Source organism: Hordeum vulgare, chromosome 7H (genome assembly GCF_904849725.1).
Source record: "Hordeum vulgare subsp. vulgare chromosome 7H, MorexV3_pseudomolecules_assembly, whole genome shotgun sequence".
NCBI classification, from domain to species: domain Eukaryota; kingdom Viridiplantae; phylum Streptophyta; class Magnoliopsida; order Poales; family Poaceae; genus Hordeum; species Hordeum vulgare.
Window position 1 is genome coordinate 338,832,698 of NC_058524.1, and position 23,831 is coordinate 338,856,528.

The window sequence follows — 23,831 nt, forward strand, 5'->3', positions numbered from 1 at the left end:
CTATCTATTTCCCAGTGGTCGTGGACGAACCCCAGGAAGGCCCCCGAGCCATCCGTCTCTCCTCCCCTGCCCTAAGTCGCCGTTCTAGCCTGTTCCGGCGCATGGGTCCATGGTGGTCTCGTGCCCCACATATTAAAGACTCCCCTTAGACCCGTCTCCCCTCTTGTCCCTCTCCCCTCCTCCTAATTGTGCTCAAGTGCCCTCAGTTCGCCCCCAAAGCTCCCTGATCTCGAGATCGAGCCGGAGCTCTGCCACCTAGTGCTACCATTGATCTCGTAGTAGGAAGCCGCTCCAGCCCTCCTTCTTCCTCCTTCGGCTCTCCCTTGCACATCTGATGCATTTCACCCTCTCCCCCGTCCTTTTTGCTACAGGAAACGCCCCCGACGACCACCTCCCGAAGCTCATCCGCCATGGGATCTTGTTGCCGGCGACTCCCTGTGCTCCGGCAGCCCTTTTCCACCTACACCAAATCTGCAACTCGCCCCTGAGTCCATTCCCATTGTCAGCTTGCCTCGTCGTGGTCCATGTTGCTCCCGGTGAGCCTCGCCGCCCTCTAGTGAGGGGTTAACGATGGGCCCGACAGGTGGGGTCCAACCGGCAACCTCTCGCGCCTCTCTCTCGTCTCTCTCTCTTTCGCTGGCCCCCAGGCCCCGCCCGTCAGGTATGAATCTGGCGAGGCACGGTTGCCTGGCTCGCCTCGGCTGGTTGGCCTTTGGGCCAGCCCACCTACTGTCCGACTCTGGCCCAGGTGTTGTGGCACATTTTCCTTTTTGTTTTTATTATGTTTTGCAAAAATCCTACATGGATAAATATATATCTAAATCCAAGTATTCCTCCACCTAAAATATTGTAATATTGTGTAGTATTTTATGATGTCACGTGTGTAATTTTTCCACAAGGTTGCATGCACTATTTTATTTTAAAACCTTGTCTAAGAAATTTTAACTACAACTTTTTACACTACAAAAATAAAACCCAACAATTTTGACAGTACCTAGGCTCACCCTAGTACTTTACAAAAATGGTTTGACATTTTTCTGAGTAGATTATTTTTTCTGTTTTTAGTTGAGCTCTTATTTTTGCTTGTTGTTATTGCGACGATAGATTGCGTTGTTCATGAGGGAGTTGGGCCAGAAGACTTTGAAGACCTGGAGACTTTCTTGAGCAAGGCAAGCAGCCCTTTGACCATGTCTAAGAAGCTATTTTCATGAATGTCATATTTAGCACTTCGTTCAAATGCATAAGATCATGATGAAGAGGTGACTACCGTAGTGGAATGTTTCCCATAACTACACGTTGACACTTGCACTTGATCAAAACCCTACCTACCTATGAGGGTTGTGCAGGTGGGATGTAGTCAAGTTGCTAGTAGTTGCGATGAATGAGATGGAACATGCATGGGACGAAAAAGGAAAGTGATTTCAAAGGTTTTACGAAAACCCCATCGGGTGCCACTAATGCCGCAAGGAGAAGGTTTGAGCTAGGTAGCCACTTGAGGTAGAAGTGGTGTACCGAGGCTAGTGAGTGTGTGGTTTTCGAAATCAGATTGGTTTAAGTTGCGACCGTTACTCCAACCTTACTTGTACAACCATGATACCCCTTATAGGATGAGGCTATGCAAATTACAATGGTTGGTTCTAGTAGAGATCCCGCATTACTAGTGGCGGGAGTGACATGGTCACTGATGAGACAAGGTCGTGCCAAGAAAGGGTGACCATGGGCTGTTTTCACAAACACTAGGCACACTGTTGCGTGCCCACGTGGATGATACGTGAGATGTACATCAAGAGGGCTTGTCACCAATGAGTGGTCTCTTTGCTAGTATCGTCATGGGAAAGGTGATGTTCGGGTACTTACCTCGGGTGTGAGAAATACTATGAGCCGTGTCTTGAGAGGGAAGTTTCCCGAGTCTTGTTGTTAAAGTGCACAACATACGCAGAGTGTAAAACTATTCGAATAGATGTGTCCACGGTCAAGGACAGTTGGATGACCTCTCTTGGGCTATGTCCATGTTTGCCAAACAGTGTGTGTTGGGTATATTACCTGCGGTGTAACCCGCCCTAGCTGGGCCGGGTCACTAAAGGGGCGACTCATCCTTTGGTAATGCAAGCCTTGGCCCTGGGGCCCATAAGCCGGATGGCGGTTCAGGAGCGATGCAGAGGATAGTCCGCCAAGGAGGTTTCCAGTCTTGGAAAGCACGGCGACTTAGAGATATGGAAAACCACGATCTGTAGCATGGCTAGGACTCTTGTAAACCCTAGGGCCTCGACCAGTATATAAAGGTGAGTCCCTGGGGAAGATAGGGCAAGTTAGAAATCATCGAGAGCTAGGTCAGGCAAGTTACACCCACCTTGTAATCGAAACCATCATCAATCTACACAAAGCATGACGTAGGTTTTTACCTCCACACGAGGGGCCGAACCTGGGTAAATCCGAGTCTTGCTTTCCATCACCCCATTTAAGTCGCCACCAAGGTGTGATGGCTCCTTCACAAGTCCTTTCACGATCACATCTGTCGTGACAAAACCATGATAGTGTGTGCCTGTGAGAAAGGTGGTTATGTGTGTAATATACTTCAGCTAAGTAGGACGACTTGACATAATGGGTGAGCATGGGTTGTTCATCCCTCAGTTGATATTGGTATATGTAACATGTTCACATGGTCATCACTTACCTCATGGTGCATGCCCGCACGAGAAGTTGATCATGTTATTGCACCATGGAAAAATCTGCTTTCTGCAAATTACCTATTAGTGCTATATCATGCTTCATTATTGCCTTGTTCCACATCATGGGTTGCTTTTGAGTACATTCAAAGTACTCATTGACTTGCCACTGGTTATTTAAATGGCCAGGCATGGAAAAGCAGGAACTTGGAGAAGAATTAGTCAATGATGAACATACAAACTAGGACACCCCCGAGTCAGAATGCGTGTAGGTTAAGTCATATGGCATGGGTTCACGCTTTCGACCAAGATTTCGGTTGGTAGTTATGTTTGTTGTGATGGCCTTTGAGGCCCTACCTATGTAAGACTTGACCGTAACGATCTTTATTAGTATCAGACGGTATCTAAGGATGTAAGACTCTTGAATATCAGCTTCCGTATGTTTGGTGAGCATTGATCTCTCAAATCAATGTGCACATGCATTCGGTGATCACGACTTATGAGTTGGGGTCGCCACGGTATCGCATGCAAAACTTGAAAACTCCAATCACAATAAACTTAACAAGAACCACATGAGATCCGTTAGTATAATAGGAAAATCATAAACTTTAGGTATTTTTATAAATTGATTCATATTTAGTTATTTCGTAAGGTAATTTATTCTAACTTATAAAGGCTTATACCCCCCCGATATAATCCATATCATAATCAAAACAAGCAAACTATGCAAGCAAAAATAGAATATGTCTAAAACAGAATAATCTGTAATGATGAGCAGAAACACCATACTTGTGTAACTCAAATAGTTGTGAAAAATTAGAACAACCTGGGAAATTTGTATAAAAATAACGTGTAAAATTATAATATCAAAAATATGTTCGAGTAAAATGAGCGAAATTCTGCACCTCGCGCAAAAGTTTCTGTTTTTGCACAGAATTAAATCTATTATTATCCAAATCATCCTAAAGGATTTACTTGGCACATTATTGAATAAAAGACACAAAATATGATTACTATAGTAGCTTAATGATGTGAACACACAGAAACATAAAGGATATGTGACAGCCTGAGACCGACGCTGCAGAAGATTCCCCTTTTATTCCGTTCTGGTCGTGTGATTCGTTTGTTTGTCACATTCATCGTCGCATCGTGGGCATCAACCGCATTGCATCGGCACTTCGTTGCCGCCAGTTTTCAAAACATGCAACCGTTATTAGTTGTCAGTTCTCTCCATTTTTTTCGCTGACCATTTGAAACTTGACGTCAGTCTTAATATAATGTAGGTACTCCTCCTGCCAAATTTCGTCTCAATCGGAGTTCGTTTGATACACGAACGGTCGACCGTAGTGGCACCGTCTTTGGTTTATCGTCAAACATTTTTCAATGTTTAAAATATCATTGTCGGGCTGCCAATCTCCCCTCTCTTCCCCACCTAGCCTCTCTAACACATCTCGTCAAACCACCTAAGCTAACCCTAATCCCCTCCGCTTCCGGAGACGCCAGATCACGATCCAACGGTCCAAAAATGGAGCAAAATAGCTAACCCTAGCCCCTGTCTATAAATAGGGAGCCATCCTCATGCCTCGGGATCCATGTCCACCAAAACACTAACCCTAGCCGACTCTCCTCGCACCCCCAGCTCCTCCTCTCTCCCATCCAGCCGTCGGGCCCGCCCGAGCCCATCGTAGGCCTGCTCGCAGCCCGAACCAGATCAATCCGCCCCAGCTCCAGATCGGTAGAGGAGCTCCCTATCCAGAGCCCCCGAGCTCCCTGCTCCGCCTTCGCGAGCCGCGTGCCGCCCGCGCCTCCGGCGAGCCGCCGCCGGCAACGAGAGCCAGCCAGGCCGGTCGCCCCTTTCCCGTGCCACTCTCCTCGACGCACCCCTGCACCTCTCTCCTTGGAGCTCTGCCGAGCCGTAGCTACTCGCGTGCAGCGCCGCTGGCCACCGAGGGTCTGGTCGCCGGATCTCGCCCCACTTGCTCCGCCCGCCGCCGCCTTCTGCTCCGTCGCAGCTGCTGGCTGCTGTGCCCCGCCGCCAACCGCCCCTTCCTCTCGCTCCCGAGCCTCGCCGTCGCCACTGCGAGGGACTGCCGCCGCTGCCCACATTATCCCGATCATATCTAGGAGCTCCGCCGTTGACCGGCCTCACCAGCACCTCGGCCCCGAGCCGGCTTCCAGGCCCAGCTCTAGCCCAGCTCGCACGTGAGCCTTGCATGGGCTGCCGCTGCCGCCGGCCTAAGCCCTGCAGCGACCTGGGCCAGCCCAGCTAGGTGAGCGCTTTGACCTGCTATCCCGTGCTCCAGCAACATTTCATTATCTTGCACCAGCATATGCACTGCTGGCCTAGTTCAGCAGAATCGACCCGATTGTTTTTTCCGGTTAATGAATTTATTAATTTCAGAAAACTGCATATTTTCAAACGCCCGTAGTTATTAGACCGTGCATCGAATCGCAACAAGTTATATATGTAAAACGTGTAGATTTTCGCGTAGAATAATATTTTCCACTCCCATGCATAATTAAAGCTGGTTAGTGTGCCATTTGCATTGGTTTGTGTGTCGACGTGATAGAAATGGTTTATGTCGTAGTTAATTAACTGTAGCTCCGTTGGAGATGATCCATATATGTATATGGACTATATCGACGAGTAGAATCACGTGAATCACTTTATTTTCACGTTTAATAAACAAAAAATGAGATTAGGACAAATCTCGACAGATTTTGAAAGTAACGTGTGGGGTCATTTTGGAGATGCTATATGTCATTTCCGACCTCATTTAAAATGCCTAGATAGGTAGTTTAAGTTGTGCTTCACCTCGTGCCATGTTTAACAACATTTAATACCGTCTTGGAATTAAACGAGAGTGAACTAAATAATTAAACGTGGAGTTTCGTCAATATGCAACTCGTTGCATATTGAGTTTCACTTAATGTGTAGTGTTTGATTGTGTGAATTGCCATGCCATGCCTTGCATATTTGAACCGATTGTGCATCATATTAGGGTGTGCATATTATCATGCATGTGTCGTGGTGAATATCTTGTGTTGATTCTTGTGCGGTTTTGCTTCGTCTCAATAGAGTCCAAACCGCTTCAGAGCGTGAGGATCCGTTCGACTATGTCGGTTCGTCTGCTTCACGGGGTCGTCCTTCTTCCAAACGGGATCTCAGGCAAGATGATCATTTCCCTAAATACCATTACTATCATTGCCATTCTAGTTGTTTCATTTCAAACATTATGTCTCTCTGCCTACCACCTGTTAAATATCAGCCTCTCAACATTGCCATGAAAACCCTCAACCTGTTCACAACCTAGCAAACCACTCATTGGCTATGTTACCACTTGCTTAACCATTGGATAACATTGCTAGTTGCAGGTGGAGTTGCTTCCATGTGATAACATGGGTTCCTTGTTATATCACCATATTAAATGCTATTTAATTAATGTAACTATATACTTGGTAAAAGGTGGAAGGCTCGGCCTTTCTAGCCTGGTGTTTTGTTCCACCTTTGACTACCGGTGTCATGTTCCATTAATGAGTGCTCCTAACATACTTGCGGTTGTTATGGGGACCCCCTAGATTCTTGTTTTGGGATAAAACTCGTCTGGCAAGGCCCAACATTGGTACTATATTTTCCCAACACAATAATCCTGATAATACTGAAAAACATAGGGCATCATGAACCCGTGGAGTAATTACAGGGAGGGCCAGTGCTGATGGTGCTGGTCCAAAATAGAGCACCGTGCAGGGACAACCCGGGGCAACTCGGGAGATGTCTATCAGGCCACCGTACGCTTTGGTTATCCGTCGTGTCCTAAGAACAAGATACGAGGCTCCTATCGGGATCATCGACACGCCGGGCGGCCTTGCTGGATTTGTTTTACCTTTCTCGAGCGTCTTGTGTGAGGGATTCCGAGGATACTTTGGGAAATCTCGGGGTTCAGGTTTTCTAATAGGAACCCGACGAGATCACGGGTTTCCCTGATCGAGGTCACTCCGTCGTAGCGTGTGGTAGTTTGTGATGGACTAGTTGGATCACCCCTGCAAGGTTAAATCTTTCGGAAAGCCGTGCTCGTGGTTATATGGAAACGTGGAAATTTGTTTAACATCCGGTTCTAGATAACGTGAAGTAAACTTAATTAAAAACTTTCCAACTGAGTGCGTAACCGTGACTGTCTCTTTTGTGAGCTCCTTCTCTGATCGAGGACACAGTGGGGTTATGTCTGAAGTAAGTAGGTGTGCAGGATCATTCATTTGATCATCAGTAGTTCACATCCGTTATGCGTAGATCATCCCCCTCTTTTATTCTTGTACCCGTAAGTTAGGCACCCAAATAAATGCTTACTCGCTTGCTGCAGCCTCACCACTTAACCATATCTCACCCTTTAAGCTTTGCTAGTCTTGATACCTTTGGAAATGAGATTCCTAAGTCACTATGGCTCACAGATTACTACAGCACCAGTTACCAGTACAGGTAAAGGGTTACTTGATGCGAGCGTGTTGATTTTTCATTTGGAGTTTCTTCTTCTGCTTCATCGATCTATGATGGGCTCCAGGCCGACAGCTTGGGATAACAAGGATGGACGTCATTCTTTTATCATTTGATTTCGTCCGTAGTCGGACCCTGCTCTTCTTCATGATGACGTATTATGTGTTGTATTGATGTCACTCTGATGTAGCTTGTGGCGAGTGTAAGCCAATTCCATATAATCATCTATCTTGTACATGTACTTGTAGCAATATCCATTCTTGCGAAATGACGAGATGCGTTTCTATCCCTGTCGAGGCCCTCGTGCCAAAATAAGGATAGGATCGCATCTTGGGGGTTACATGATAAGTGTTGGGATTTCTCCCAACAAGCCCTTTTTATAGCCTTTTAGCTAGGCATGATAATATCCATGATGGTCGCAAAAGAATAGTAGATGAAACATGAAAAAGAGCATCATGAATATTATGATAAGCACATTATTTTTATGGTACATTGGTAATATAAGGGAAAAATATAAGGGAAAATTATTTTATGAGAAACTTCCATGAAAATTTCTATATTGTTTCCATGAGCATGAACACAAGTTTCCAAGGTCGACCCACACTTCTTCAATGCATAACTTTCCAATCGCTTCTCTTTTAAGAGGCAAGTAAAAAAATTGGGTTTATAATTTTTCCAATTTTTTATTTGTTTCACCCATAACTAAATGAAGAAAACAAGAAAATATAACCAAAATATAAACAAAATCTACTTAGTGATAAAAGCAAATTAAGCATACATGAAAATACTAACCCCATGCTATTGCTCCCACGCAACGGTGCTAGAAAAGAGGTTGATAATCCCCAAGTGCAAGGAATCATCGTAGAACTTTCCAAAAATAGAAATGATAGGTATGGAGTGTCGAACCCAGAAGGAGCTAAAGGTTATATCAATATTCTCTCAAGTCCTATCTGCCACCGATACGACTCTATGTACACCGAGCGTTTGCTTCTATCTAGTAACAAGAAATAAAACTGTGTTGTGGGTATAAATAGTGTAGCTTTGCATGATACTCGGGAACTAAAATATGAAAATAGTTGCTGCCTAAATAAAGTTAGAATATATTACAATATATTACAAATATAGAGTGTGGAATAATGATGGTATGGTGTGCGGAATCATCCTAGGCAATTAATAAGAAGATTAGTAATCATTCTTGTAATTTTATATGAGGCAGAGCCATGATCTTACATACTATCTGTACTTTGATCAATTGAACTTATGATTGGACCTCTCGCAAGCATCTGCAACTACTAGAAACCATTAAGGTAAACCCAACCATAGCATTAAACATCAAGTCCCCTTTACTCCCATACGCAACAATCTTCTTACTCGGTTGTAAGCTTGTGTCATGCTATCCCCTCACTATAAACAAATCATGAACATATTGCAACACCCAACAGGAAGAATCCCTCACGTGTGCACGACATGGAAGGCACCATAGGACAACACAAAAATAAAACATGCACTCAAACCAATCAAGATCATCAATCAACCCAAAGGACAACATAAATCTACTCAAACATCATAGGATGGTAACACATAATTAATTAAATATGTGGCATGAAACACCTTATTCAAGTAGGGGATTACAGCAGGGTGCAGGAGAGTGGACGCTGAAAATAGATGAGGAAGTTGATGAAGACGATGGTGTTGATGAAGACGATCACGGCGGCGATGGTTCCCCCGGCGGCACTCCAACGCCACCAAAAGAGAGGCGGAGAGAGTCTCCTCACTTAGGCTTCCTCCTCATGGCCTCTCCCTAGATGGGGAGAGGTTCTCCCCTCTGGCCCTTGGCTTCCATGGCTCCCAGAGGGGCGAAAGCTCCTCCAAGATTGGATCTCTCTTTGTTTCTCTCCTGTTTTCGCTATTGTTTTCTCTCAAGATTGGTTTTTCGTCGATACAGAGAGTTGCGGTGGTGAGGTGGAGAATCTCTCCTAATTTCCGAGGGTTTCTCTACTTATAGGAGTTTTTGGTGTTGGAGTCATGCAAAACAGACTTACAAGGGGCCCACAAGCTAATAGGGCCCTTTAAGTCCCCTGGGCGCTCCCTCTTGGCTTGTGGCCAATAAAAAGCCCCCTCCAGTGGTTCTTCGCACCAATGTTTCTCATATGTTGCCAAAGAATCACCAAAAAGTTTCAGGAGATTTTGAGGACTTTCATTCTCTGCACACAAAAATTACACCACCATAATTCTGTTGAAAACAACATCACTTCTGGTTAGTTCTAATTAAATCAGAAGAAGTGCATCAAAGCCATATAAAAGTATTATAAACATAGGTGAATATGGCATGCATATTTCATAAGTTATCAATATGTTGGAGACGTATCAAGCGTCTGTCCTCCCTCCAAATCTTCCAGGTCCTATTTTTGTCCAGAAAAAACCCATCGAAATGTTTGGTTGCATTTCAACTTCATTTGGTACTTATTTCAAGAAAAGCCAAAAACAAGCAGAAAACAACAACTCTCACTAGGCATTGGGTTAATAGGTTAGTTCCCAAAACTGATATAAAACAACATATAAATGCATATAAAGTATCCAGGAATGATAATATAATAGCATGGAACAATAAAAATATTATAGATACTTTGGTGACGTATGAGCCTTCCATGACAATATGAGCATTTATGACGTTGAGGGCTTTGATTCCCCCTTTCGGAGGGAAGTTTCCTCTCCAAAATACCTATGTAAGGGAGCAAAAGTACTTCGCCTTCATCTCTGCCTCTAGATGGTCATGTAAGGTCCCTAAATCCTATACTAATTTTTTTCTAGGATAAAGTGCTTAATATAGGAGAAGGACGTTAGGAGATGACTTTCGTGGGGCCCATAAGCCTAGGTGGTGCGACTTAGGGGGTGATCGTATTGGCATATTCTGAGTACCCCTAGATTAAGATGGAACAATCTGACCAGGAGCCAACTATGTTATCACCCATTATGGTTTCTTCTAGTTCATCACCAGGCCCTTTGAACTTAAAAATACGGGAGCCATATATCAACGAATCATCCAAACATGCTTACAATTGTAACCACGGAAAAAGATTTGATCAGTTTGCATATTCGCCATACCGTGGTGCCTTTGGGGGTCTGATTACTTTGTGGAAATCCTCTGTTCTTACTGGAACCTTAATTGAGTGTCAGCCTTTTGCCCTTGTCATCTCCTTTAATTCCAATCACTCTGCAGAAACTTGGACCCTAGTCTATGTATATGCACCTTGTCAGGGTGAGATTCGAGACCTTTTTGTCAGCTGGTTATATAATCTCAACATCCCTGCTGATGACAATTGGTTACTCGTTGGGATTTTAAATTTATTAGATCTCCATCAAATAGAAACCTTCCTGGGGCTGATGTAAATGACATGTTCATCTTCAATGAGATCATTGGCCACCTTGGACTACTGGAATTGCCTATTAAGGGCAGATCTTTCACCTGGTCCAATATGCAAGATTCACCCCTGCTAGAGCAACTGGATTGGTTTTTTACATCTGCTTCTTGGATCTCAACATATCCTCTCACAGAAGTCCTCCCTTTGGCTAAAACTACATATGATCATGTCCCGTGTGTAGTCACAGTTAACACTTCCATCCCTAAATGCAATCTCTTTCGTTTTGAAAACTATTGGGTTGAAATGGATGGCTTCATGGATTGTGTCAAGGACTCTTGGAACATTCCATCCAGGAAAGGGCATATTACTGCCATCATCATGGATAAGTACAAACACCTAAGACAGGCCCTAAAGAAATGGCAAACTAACCTCTCTCAGCTCAAGCTTCTCATTGACAGGTGCAACCTGGTTGTTCTCTGTCTTGATGATCTAGAGGAGTTAAGACCCCTGTATAGGCCTGAAGCTAATTTCGGAGTGATTGTCAGGTTGCATTTGGATCATCTCCTGCATCTATAGTTCCTTTACTAGGAAAAAAGAGCTACAATTCATTTCATCAAAGTTGGAGAAGAGAACACAAATTTTTTCCATGCCATGGCAACTAAAGATATAGGAAAAATTCCATTTCATCTCTTAAGTTGAATGATGGTTCTGTTATCTTTGATCATGAGCAAATTGTTAGCTGTTTCTGGACATCTTTCAAGGATAGGATGGGCTCCTCCCAAGGTATTAATATGGCTTTTGACCTACAGTCCCTAATTCAGAAGGTGGAGGGGCTGGATGTGCTCACAGAACCTTTTACTAAGGCTGAAATGGACCAGGCAGTGAAGGAAATGCCCACTGATAAGGCCCCTGGTCCTGATGGTTTCAATGGGCTTTTCTTCAAGAAATGCTGGTCTATTATCTGCCCTGAGTTTTATCAACTTGCAGCTGATTTCCGTGGTCGCATTGCCAAGCTAGAAAACATGAACTCATCGTATATAACTATGATTCCCAAAAAGAGCTCCCCTGAGCAGGTTGGTGACTTTAGGCCTATCTCTCTCACCGGAATGGGACTTAAGTTTTTGTCTAAAATGGTGGCCAATAGACTGCAACTACAAGTTATGAAATGTATACACAAAAATCAGCATGGCTTTATCAAATCCAAAACCATCCAAGATTGTGTGGGCTGGACTCTAGAATACTTACATCAATGTAACCAGTCCAAGAAACCTATTGTCATCCTCAAGCTGGATTTTGAAAAAGCTTTTGACTCTGTGGAACATGAGTTCATCTTTCAGATTCTCAGACATAAGGGGTTTAATGATAGATGGATCCTATGGGTGTAACAACTGCTCACTTCTGGCTCCTCCTCTGTTCTTCTCAATGGAGTTCCTCGCAGAAAATTCATGTGCAGGAAAGGGGTTACACAGGGTGACCCTATGTTCCCTCCCCTGTTTGCAATTGCTGCAAATTACTTGCAAACTTTGGTCAACAGGCTATTAGAGGATGGTCTCATTCAATTGCCAATTCCTTGTCATGACAGAGACATCCCCATAGTACAGTATGCTGATGATACTCTCGTAATTCTACCTGCAGAAGAATCTCAGTTGCTTGAGTTCAAAAGTATGCTACTTCTATTCTCTCAATCCACTGGTCTCCAGGTGAACTATCACAAGTCTGCCATGCTCCCCATCAATATAGATCAAGATCTGCTGAAAAGATTGGCAGATGCTATTGGTTGCAAGGTGGGTTCCTTGCCATTCACCTACCTTGGTTTGCCTGTGGGAACAACGAAACCAAGGATAATTGATCTAATGCCATTAGTGGATAACATGGAAAGAAGACACAATGCCAGTTCTTCCTTCCTGGCCCATGGGGGGCGTTTGCAATATCTGAACTCAGCTCTGTCATCAGTTCCTATCTTCTTTCTCTACAGTTTAGAAGTTCCTCCAGGGATCCTTAAGCAGTTAGAAAGAATCCAACAGCAATGTTTATGGAGAAAGAATGGTCAAGATCATGCCCCCTCTCTTGCTGCCTGGGACCTTGTATGCAGACCTAAGATGAAGGGTGGATTGGGGATTATGAATCTTGCTATCCAGAATGAGGCCCTGCTCCTAAAACATGCAGACAAGTTTTTGAATAAAGCTGATATTCCTTGGGTCAAACTGATTTGGAACACATATTATCATAACACAGTTCCCCAAGGTACCTCACTTTGTGGTTCTATTTTGTGGAAGGACATCTGCAAACGTCTGGATATGTTGAGAGTTGTAACTTATGTTCAACCAAATAGAGGTGATACATTCTTGTTTTGGTCTGATTTTTGGTTGATTGGAGATTCTATCTGACCACTGGCTACTAGGTTCCAAAGACTATTCTCTTTTTTGATGGATTCTTTTTGCACTGCTCAGGAAGTTTTCCAAGCTTTTCATGACAACAATATGCTATCCATGTTCCACTTACCTCTCTCTGAACAAGCCTACAAAGAGCTGGCTTGTGTAAACTCTATGCTTCAGAATATTCATATAAACCAGAATGCTGATGATATCTGGCTCTGGAGTAAAGACTCTAAACCATACAGTGCCAAGAAGTATTATGACCATATCCACCAACCCATCACACCAAACCCATTGCTTACCTGGATCTGGAAGAGCTGCTGCACCATGAAAATCAAGATGTTTGACTGGATGATGATTATGGACAGACTCAACACTCAAGACATGCTTGAGAGGCGTCACTGGAAGGTATCTGATTCAAATCTTTGTGTTCTTTGCCATGCCAGGATCAAGGAGGACAGAGACCACTTGTTTTTAAACTATCTCTTCAGTACCAGGATTTGGAATTATCTCCAGATCTCATGGCAGGGGAATTCTATGTGGAGTACTTCTGTAGCTGCAAGAAGAGACTTTCACCACCCTTTCTTCACTGAAGTGGTCTTCATTACTTGCTGGAACATATTGACTGTCAAAAATGCAAAGGTCTTTCATCATCAGCAACCAAGGTTCAGAAAATGGAGGGCTGGTTTTATTCAGGATATATCACTTCTAGCACATAGGATTAAACCTAGTTTTAGGGATGATCTCCTTAGATGGATAGCATTTTTATCTCCTTGAGGTTTGTATCCCCCCCACACCCCCACCCCCTACATCTCTTGTACATTCTTCCCCTCCTTTGTACATAATTACTGCTTTATAAATAGAGAGAAAAGACTGTGGGGTGTTTCCCTACAGTAGCCGGTCAAAATTGTAACCGCGGAGGTATATGTGGATGATGTGGTTGTCACGATCTGACACGCGAACACCTTGATTGATGATATACTCGTGACACGCCAACACCTTGATTGATGATCTAAGCATGACGTTTAATAATCTCTGCATATACAACATCAAGCACAAACAATAAAAATGTGCCTCAAGTGTACCATTTGGAAAGCTCCTTGGATTAATTGTCTCACACCAGGGCATAAAAGCAAACCCCGATAAAATAAAAGCACTAGAAAAACTCAATGCACTAGAGAATCTCAAGGAAATCGAATGTCTTGCTCCCATGTTGCTTCCCTATACTGGTCCATCTCATGAATCGTCGAAAAGGCACTGCCCCTGTATAGACTACCAAAGCAGACGAGGGGCTTGAGTAGACAATCAAGGCTAGCTAAGCCTTAGAAGAAATCAAACATTGTTGGCCACAAATTCAATTCAGGCCGCGTTGCACCCTGGCAGATCGTTGTTACATTACATCTCGACTGTCAGCCAAGTTGTTAGCACGGTCCTAGTCGTGGAGTGCAAGATGGAGGGCCACATACTAAAGTACATAGATTGGTATATTATGTTTCCGAAGTTGTCACCCTATGTAAAACGAGGTACCCACGCTACTATAAGTAGCTCATGTCGTCTTCATGGCTTCTCAGAAACTTAGACACTACTACTAAGATACACAACAAATGTGTTAATCTGTGACGCACATTCTGTGATGATTCAGTGAAAAACGTCAGGGAATCATCTTATTTTCACAAACTGTGACGTTTTTTCACGGAATCATCACAGAATGAGCATCATAATTTATCACTTCTGTTCTAGTTATCAATGGTTGCATATGAGGTCTTGTTGATTGATATCATCAACAACCAGGATGCCACGGGTCAGATTGCAAAGTGGGCCATTGAACTCCTTCACTTTGAGATGTTATGTCGCCCACGTCGGGTCAGAAAAGTCCCACGTGGCCGATTTTGTCGTCGAATGGACGGAGGTCGGGCTCCCCAATGAGCACATAACCCACACCAATTGGGTAATGTACTTTGATAGATCAAAAATTCTTACTCGATAGGTAGTCGAGGTGGAATTAACCTCCCTTACCAGTGATGTCATGAAATACATACTTCAGATCATGTACACCTACTCGAGCAACGCTATAGAATATGAGGCATAATTACATGGTCTTCGGATAACAGTCTCCATGGGGATCCGGCGTCTGGAAGTCAGAGGTAATTGTAATCTCGCCATCTCATAGATCAGCGACAACTTGTGTGACGGCCCTGTATTAATTGTGCACTAATAATACACGCAAATGTGCACGATCAGGATTAGAGACTCACGGGAAGATATCACAACACAACTCTAGACACAAATAAAATAATACAAGCTTTATATTACAAGCCAACAGCCTCGAGGACTTGAATACACAAGTTCGAATACAAATGAGTTAGCAAAATCATCAATATGTGAGTATAGACATAATTAAACAAGTTTTCCTTAAGAAGCCTAGCAAAAGCAAAAAAACTAGATCGAAAAGGCATAGGCCTCCTGCCTGGGAGCCTCTTATCTACTCCTAGTCGTCGGCGCACTCTAGGCGGCACGCAGGAAAGCGGTAGAGGGATACAACAATGGGAGATAGCCAAGACAAACTAGAAGGCATGCACACATGCGGTAGAGGGATACAACTAAGGGACATAGCGATTGCTACATCTGTTAGGGAACGTTGCATGGGAAACAAAAAAATTCCTACGCGTACGAAGACCTATCATGGTGATGATTATCTACAAGAGGGAGATCGGATCCACATACCCAGGTCGAGAGGTAAGAAACGCAATTGATGTAGTGGAACATCTTCGCGATCCAAATCGCCGCCGTCCCATGATCCGTCCAGATCTAGCGCCGAACGGATGGTACCTCCGCTTTTAGCACACGTACAACTCGATGAGGATCTCCGCCTTCTTGATCCACCAAGAGAGACGAAGAGGTAGCTGAATTCTCCGGCAGCATGACGGCGTGGCGGTGTTGATGTTGGAGCTACTACGGCAGGGCTGCGTCGTGCCGTACCGAACTAGCTACCAGGTGTCATGATGTATTGGTAGGAGAGAGGGCTACACAAAGGCTTGGGGTGCAAAAACCCTCTCAAATCTCCACTATATATAGGAGGAACAAGAGGGAGGTTTGGCTTGCCTCCTACTCCAAGTAGGAGGGTTCGGACGAGACCAAGAGGGAGGATTCCTCCTCCAATTCGGTTTGGGGGAGGAGTCCTTCCCAACTTGTCCACCTCCTTCCTTTTTTCCCTTTTCCTTTTTATTTTTGCTTCAGCCCAAAAATACTTATTTGGATGGCCTCACCTGCCAACCAAGGGCTGGTGCGCCACCCATGGGCCTATTAGGTTCTCTCCCGGGTGGGTGGCCCCTCCTGGTAAAACCCCGGAACCCATTCGCCACTCCCGGTACTTTAGTGGTAATGCCTGAAATCTTTCCGGAAGCCAAATGTAACAATCCTATAAATCAATCTTCGTTTCGGGACCACTCTAGAGACCCTCGTGACGTCCGGGATCTCATGCGGGACTGCGAACAACATTTGGTTACCATCATCAATAATTCAACTATACGAAAACGTCATCGAACCTTAAGTGTGCAGACCCTACGGGTTCGAGAACTATGTAGACATGACCGAGACACTCTCCTGTCAATATCCAATAGCGGGACATGGACGTCCATATTGGATCGTACATATTCTATGAATATCTTATCGGTTGAACCTCTATGTCAAGGATTCACACAATCCCGTATATCATTCCATTTGTCCTTCGGTATGTTACTTGCCCGAGATTCGATCGTCGGTATCGACATACCTATTTCAATCTCGTCACCGGAAAGTCTCTTTACTCATTCCGTAATACAAGATCCCTTGGCTAACTCTTTAGTCACATTGCTTGCAAGGCTTGTTTGTGATGTTGCACGACCGTGTGGGCCCCAAGATACCTCTCCACCACACGGAGTGACAAATGCGAGTCGTGATCCATGCTCACTCAACGGACACCTTCGGAGATATCTGTAGAGCACCTTTATAGTCACCCAGTAACGTTGCAACGTTTGATACACACAAGGCATTCCTCTGGTGTCAGTGAGTTACATGATCTCATGGTCATAGGAATGTATACTTGACATGCAGAAAACAATAGCAAAAAATGACACGATCATATGCTACATTTATAGTTTGGGTCTTGTCCATCAAATCGTTCTCCTAATGATGTGATCCCGTTATCAAGTGACAACACTTGTCTATGGCAAGAAAACCTTCACCATCCTTGATCAACAAGCTAGTCAACTAGAGGCTCACTAGGGACATTGTTTTGTCTATATATCCACACATGCATTTATGTTTCCATTCAATACAATTATAGCATGGACAATAAACGATTATCTTGAAACAAGAAATATAATAATAACTATTTTATTATTGCCTCTAGGTCATATTTCTAACAGTCTCCCACCTGCACTAGAGTCAATAATCTAGCTTCACATCTCGATGTGATTTACAATGTAATGAATCTAACACCCATACAGTTCTAGTGTTGATCATGATTTGCTCATGGAAGAGGTTTGGTCAGCGGATCTGCAACATTCAGATATGTGTGCACTTTGAAAATATTGATGTCCTCCTCCTTGAAGTAATCATGGATGGCATTGAAGCGTCGCTTTATGTGTCTGGTCCTGTTGTGAAACCTTGGTTCCTTGGCTAGAGCAATGACACCAGTGTTGTCACAGAACAGATTGATTCGGTCCAGTGCACTTGGCACTACTCCAAGATCTGACATGAACTACTTCATCCAGACACCCTCCTTAGTGGCCTCTGAGGCAGCTATTTACTCTGCTTCGCATGTAGAATTAGCTACGACACTTTGCTTGGAACTCCACCAGCTTACTACACCCCCGTTAAGAATAAATACGTATCCGGTTTGAGACTTAGAGTCATCCGGATCAGTGTCAAAGCTTGCATCAACGTAACCCTTTACGACGAGCTCTTTGTCACCTACGTAAACGAGAAACATTTCCTTAGTCCTTTTCAGGTACTTCAGAATATTCTTGACCGCCGCCCAGTGCTCCACTCTTGTATCACTCTGAAACTTGCCTGCCATATATATGGACAAGCTAACATCCGGTCTTGTATGCAACATTGCATACATGATAGACCCTATGGCTAAAGCATATGGGACGACACTCATATTTTCTCTATCTTCTGCAGTTACTGGACACTTACTATTACTCAGCTTTATACCTTGTAACACACGCAAGAACCCCTTCCGGGATTGTTCCATTTTGAACTTTGTAAAAACTTTATCAAGGTATGTGCTTTGTGAAAGATCTATCAGACGCCTTGACCTATCTTTATAGATCTTTATGCCCATTATGTAGTAGCTTCTCCTAGGTCCTTCATTGAAAAACTTTTATTCAAGTAATCCTTTACGCTTTCTAAAAACTCTACATTGTTTCCAATCAGCAATATGTCGTCCACATATAATATTAGAAACGCAATAGAGCTCCCACTCACTTTCTTGTAAATACAAGCTTCTCCAAAAACTTGTATAAACCCGAACGCCTTGATCACCTCATCAAAGCGATGATTCCAACTCCGAGATGCCTGCACAAGTCCCTAAATGGATCGCTGGCGCTTGCATACTTTGTCAGCATTCTCTGGATCGACAAAACCTTCGGGTTGCATCATATACAACTCTTCCTTAAGGAACCCGTTAAGGAACGCCGTTTTGACATCCATCTGCCAAATTTCATAATCGAAACATTCAGTTATTGCTAACATGATTCAGACGGATTGAAGTATCGCTACGGGTGAGAATGTCTCATCATAGTCAACTCCTTCAACTTGTGAAAAACCCTTTGCCACAAGTCGAGCTTTACAAACAGTCAAAGTACCGTGTGCATCCGTCTTCTTCTTAAAGATCCATTTGTTCTGAATAGCCTTTCAACCTTCAGGTAATACTTCCAAAGACCATACTTTGTTTTCATACATAGATCCTATCTCATATTTCATGGCTTCTAGCCATCTGTTGGAATCTGGGCCCACCATTAATTCTCCATAATTCGCAGGTTCATTGTTGTACAACAACATGATTGACAAGACATGATTCCCGTACCACTCAGGAGCAGTACGTGCTCTTGTCCACCTGCGAGGTCCGACAGTATCTTGATCTTAAGCTTCAAGGTCACCATCATTTGCTTCCTCTTCAACTGGTTTTGCCTCGATAGAAATTTCTTTCTGCCCTGCGCCACCATCTTGTTGATGTAGAGGTTCCATAACCTCATCAAGTTCTATCTTCCTCCCACTCAATTCTTTCGAGAGAAACTCTTTCTCAACAAAAGCTCCGTTCTTAGCGACAAACACTTTGCCCTCGGATCTGAGATACAAGGTATACTCAACCATATCTTTTGGGTAACCTATGAAGATGCACTTTTCCGCTTTAGCTTCGAGGTTTTCAGGTTGAAGCTTTTTTACATAAGCATCACATCCCCAAACTTTAAGAAACGACAACTTTGGCTTATTGCCATACCACAACTCATATGGTGTCGTCTCAACGGATTTTCATGGCGCCCTATTTAAAGTGAATGCAGCTGTCTCCAATGCATAGCCCCAAAATGATAATGGCAAATAGGTAAAATACATCATAGAACGCACCATATCTGACAAAGTACGATTACGACGTTCAGACACACCATTGCGCTGTGGTGTTCCAGGCGGTGTCAACTGTGAAAAAATTCCACATTTTCTTAAGTGAGCACCAAACTCGTAACTCAGATATTCACCTCCCCGATCAGATCCTAGGAACTTGATCTTCTTGCTACGATGATTTTCAACTTCACTCAGAAATTTGTTGAACTTTTCAAACGTTTCAGACTTGTGCTTCATCAAGTAGATATAGCCATACCTACTCAAATCGTTAGTGAAGGTGAGAAAATAACGATATGCACCACGCGCCTCTATGCTCATTGGTCCGCACACATTAGTATGTATGATCTCCAACAAGTCACTTGCACGCTCCATTGTTCCGTAGAAAGTAGTCCTAGTCATCTTGCCATGAGACATGGTTCGCATGTGTCAAGTAATTCAAAATCAAGTGACTCCAAAAGTCCATCAACATGGAGTTTCTTCAGGGGCTTTACACCAATATGACTTAAGCGGCAGTGCCACAAGAAATTGGTGCTATCATTATCAAATCTACATCTTTTGGTCTCAATGTTATGGACATGAGTGTCATCACAATCGAAATTCAATATGAACAAACCCCTCACATTGGGAGCATGACCATAAAATATATTACTCATATAAATAGAACAACCATTATTCTCTGACATAAATGAGTAACTGTCTCACAATAAACAAGATCCAGATATAATGTTCATGCTTAACGTAGGCACTAAATAACAATTATTTAAGTTCATCACTAATCCCGATGGTAACTGAAGTGAGAGCATGTCGAAGGCGATCACATCAACGTTGGAACCATTTCCCACACCCATCGTCACTTCATCCTTCGCCAGTCTTTGTTTATTCCGCAGTTCCCATTTCGAGTTGCAAATGTGAGCAACAGAACACGTATCAAATACCCAGGCACTACTATGAGAGCTGGTGAGGTACACATCAATAACATGCATATCAAATATACCTTGTTTGGTGTTGTCCGCCTTCTTATCGGCCATATACTTGGCGCAGTTGCGCTTCTAGTGACCAGTCCCCTTTCAATAATGGCAATCAGTTTCCGGCTTAGGTCCATTCTTGGGTTTCTTCGTTGGAGGGGCAACCACTTTGCCACTCTTCTTGGAGTTACCCTTCTTGCCTTTGCCGTTTTTTAAACTAGTGGTCTTATTGACCATCAACACTTGATGTTCTTTCTGGATTTCTAACTCAACGACTTTCAGCATCGCAAACAACTCGCCGGGTGACTTATTCATCCCTTGCATTTTATAGTTCAAGACAAAGCTCTTATAGCTAGGTGGCAGTGACTGAAGAATTATGTCAGTGATAGATTCTTGTGGGAGTTCAATCCCTAGTTCAGCTAGAAGGTCAGAGTACTGAGACATTCTGAGCATGTGTTCACTGACAAAGGAATTCTCCTCCATTTTGCAAGCATAAGACTTATCGGAGGTCTCATACCTCTCGACCCGGTCATTCTTCTCAAAGATAAATTTCAAATCCTGGAACATCTCATATTCTCTACGACGTTCAAAACGTCTTGGAAGTCCTGGTTCTAAGCCATACAAAATTGCACATTGAACTAGTGAGTAGTCATCCTTACGGGACTGTCAAGCGTTCAAAACATCTTGGGTCGCCGTAGCGGGTGGTGCATCACCTAGCGCAGCATCAAGGACATATTGCTTTTGGCCAGCTGTGAGGATACGCTTCCATCATCTTTCAGCTTAGCTTTCTCTAGGAACGTATTAAAATTCAGGGTTGGTACTGCGTGATCCATTGTTTTACAACATCAAATTTTGCAAAGATTACTTAGACTATGTTCAAGATAATTGAGTTTAGCTAATCATATTACTAATAAACTCCCACTCAAATAGACATCCCTCTAGTCATTCGAGTGTCGCATGATCCAAATCCACTAGCTCAAGTCCGATCATCACGTGAATTGAGACTAGTTTCAATGGTGAACATCTCCATGTTGATCATATAAACTATATGATTCATGCTCGACCTTTCGGTCTCTTGTATTCCGAGGCCATGTCTGTACATGCTAGACTCGTCAACTTTAACCCGAGTGTTTCGCGTGTGAAACTGTTTTGCACCCGTTGTATGTGAACGTTGAGTCTATCACACCCGATCATCACATGGTGTCTCGAAGCGATGAACTGTCGCAACGGTGCACAGTCGGGGAACAAAATTTTATCTTGAAATTTTAGTGAGGGATCACCTTATAATGCTACCGTCGTTCCAAGCAAAAAAAGGTGCATAAAAGGATTAACATCACATGCAAATCAAAAAGTGACATGATATGGCCAGGAACTTGTGCTTCTTGATCTCCATCATCAAAGCACCGACACGATCTCCAATGTCACCGGAGCCACACCATGATGTCCATCATCATGATCTCCATCATTGTGCTACCATCGAGGTTGTCGCGATAACTATGTTGTTACTACTAAAGCTACTGCCTTGCGATATAGCAAGAGCATCTGGAAGCGCAAAACAAATTTATAGACAACCCTACGGGTCCTGCCGTTTGCGTAGCATCGACGTGCTAGTTGATATTTAACTATTAGAACATGATCATCTCATACATCCAATATATCATATCATGTCTTTGTCCATATCACATCACAAGCATACCCTGCAAAAACAAGTTAGACGTCCTCTAATTTGTTGTTCCATGTTTTACGTGGCTGCTATGGGTATTTAGTATGATCGCATCTTACTTACCTACAGCCACAACCATGATATGCAAACTTCTATTTAACCTTCTCCAAGGACCACCTTGGTCAAATCTGATTCAACTAAAGTTGAAGAAACAGACACCCGCCAGTCATCTTTATGCAACAAGTTGCATGTCAGTCGATGAAACTGGTCTCTGGTAAGCATACTAGTAAAGTTGGTCCGGGCCGCTTCAATCCAATAATGCCGTTGAATCAAGAAAAGACTAAGGAGGGCAGCAAATTGAACATCAATGCCCACAAACTCTTTTGTGTTCTACTCGAGATATCATCCACGGATGAACCTAGCTCATGATTCCACTATTGGGGAATGTTGCATGTGAAACAAAAAATTTCCTACGCATACGAAGACCTACCATGGTGATGATCATCTATGAGAGGGAGACCGGATCCACATACCCTTGTTGATCGCTAAGCATGAAGCGTTAAGAAACACGGTTGATGTAGTGGAACGTCTTCGCAATCCAAATCGCCACCGTCCCACGATCTGTCCCACGATCCAAATCGCCGCCGTCCCACGATCCAAAGGGTTGAAGGGACGACACCTCCGCGTTCAGCACACGTACTGATAAATAACGATCTCCGCCTTGTTGATCCAGCAAGAGAGACGAAGAGGTAGCCGAATTCTCCGGCAGCACAACAGTGTGGCGGTGATGATGGTGGAGCTACGCCGGTAGGGCTGCGCCATGCCGTACGGAACTAGCTACGAGGTGTCATGAAGTAGTAGAGGGAGAGAGGGCTGCACAAATTCTTGGGGTGCAAAAACACTCTCAAATATCCACTATATATAGGAGGAACAAGAGGGTGGGTTGGCTTGCCTCCTACTCCAAGTAGGAGGGTTCGGCCAAGCCCAAGAGGGAGTATTCCTCCTCCAATTCGGTTTGGTGGAGGAGTCCTTCCCATCTTGTCCACCTCCTTCCTTTTTTTCCTTTTTATTTTTGCTTCAGCCAAAATAGGCTTATAGGTCTGGCCTCATCAGCCCACCAAGGGCTGGTGCGCCACCCATGGGCCTATTAGGTCCTCTCCCGGGTGGGTAGCCCATCTTGGTAAAACCCTAGAACCCATTCATCACTCCGGGTACTTTACTGATAATGCCACAAATCTTTCTGGAAGCCAAATGCAACAATCCTATATATCAATCTTCGTTTTCGAACCATTCCACAGACCCTCGTGATGTCCATGATCTCGTTCGGTACTCCGAACAACATTCGGCTACCAACCTAAATAATTCAACTATACCGAAAAATGTCACCAAACCTTAAGTGTGCAGACTCTTCGGGGTCGACAACTATGTAGACATGACCGAGACACTCTCCGGTAAATATCCAATAGCGGGACCTGGACGTCCATATTGGATCCTACATATTCTACAAAGATCTTAACGGTTGAGCCTCTATGTCAAGGATTCACACAATCCCGTATATCATTCCCTTTGTCCTTTAGTATGTTACTTTCCCGAGATTCGATCATCGGTATCGACATACCTATTTCAATATCATTACTGGAAAGTCTCTTTACTCGTTCCTTAATAAAAGATCCCGTGGCTAACTCTTTAGTCACATTGCTTCCAA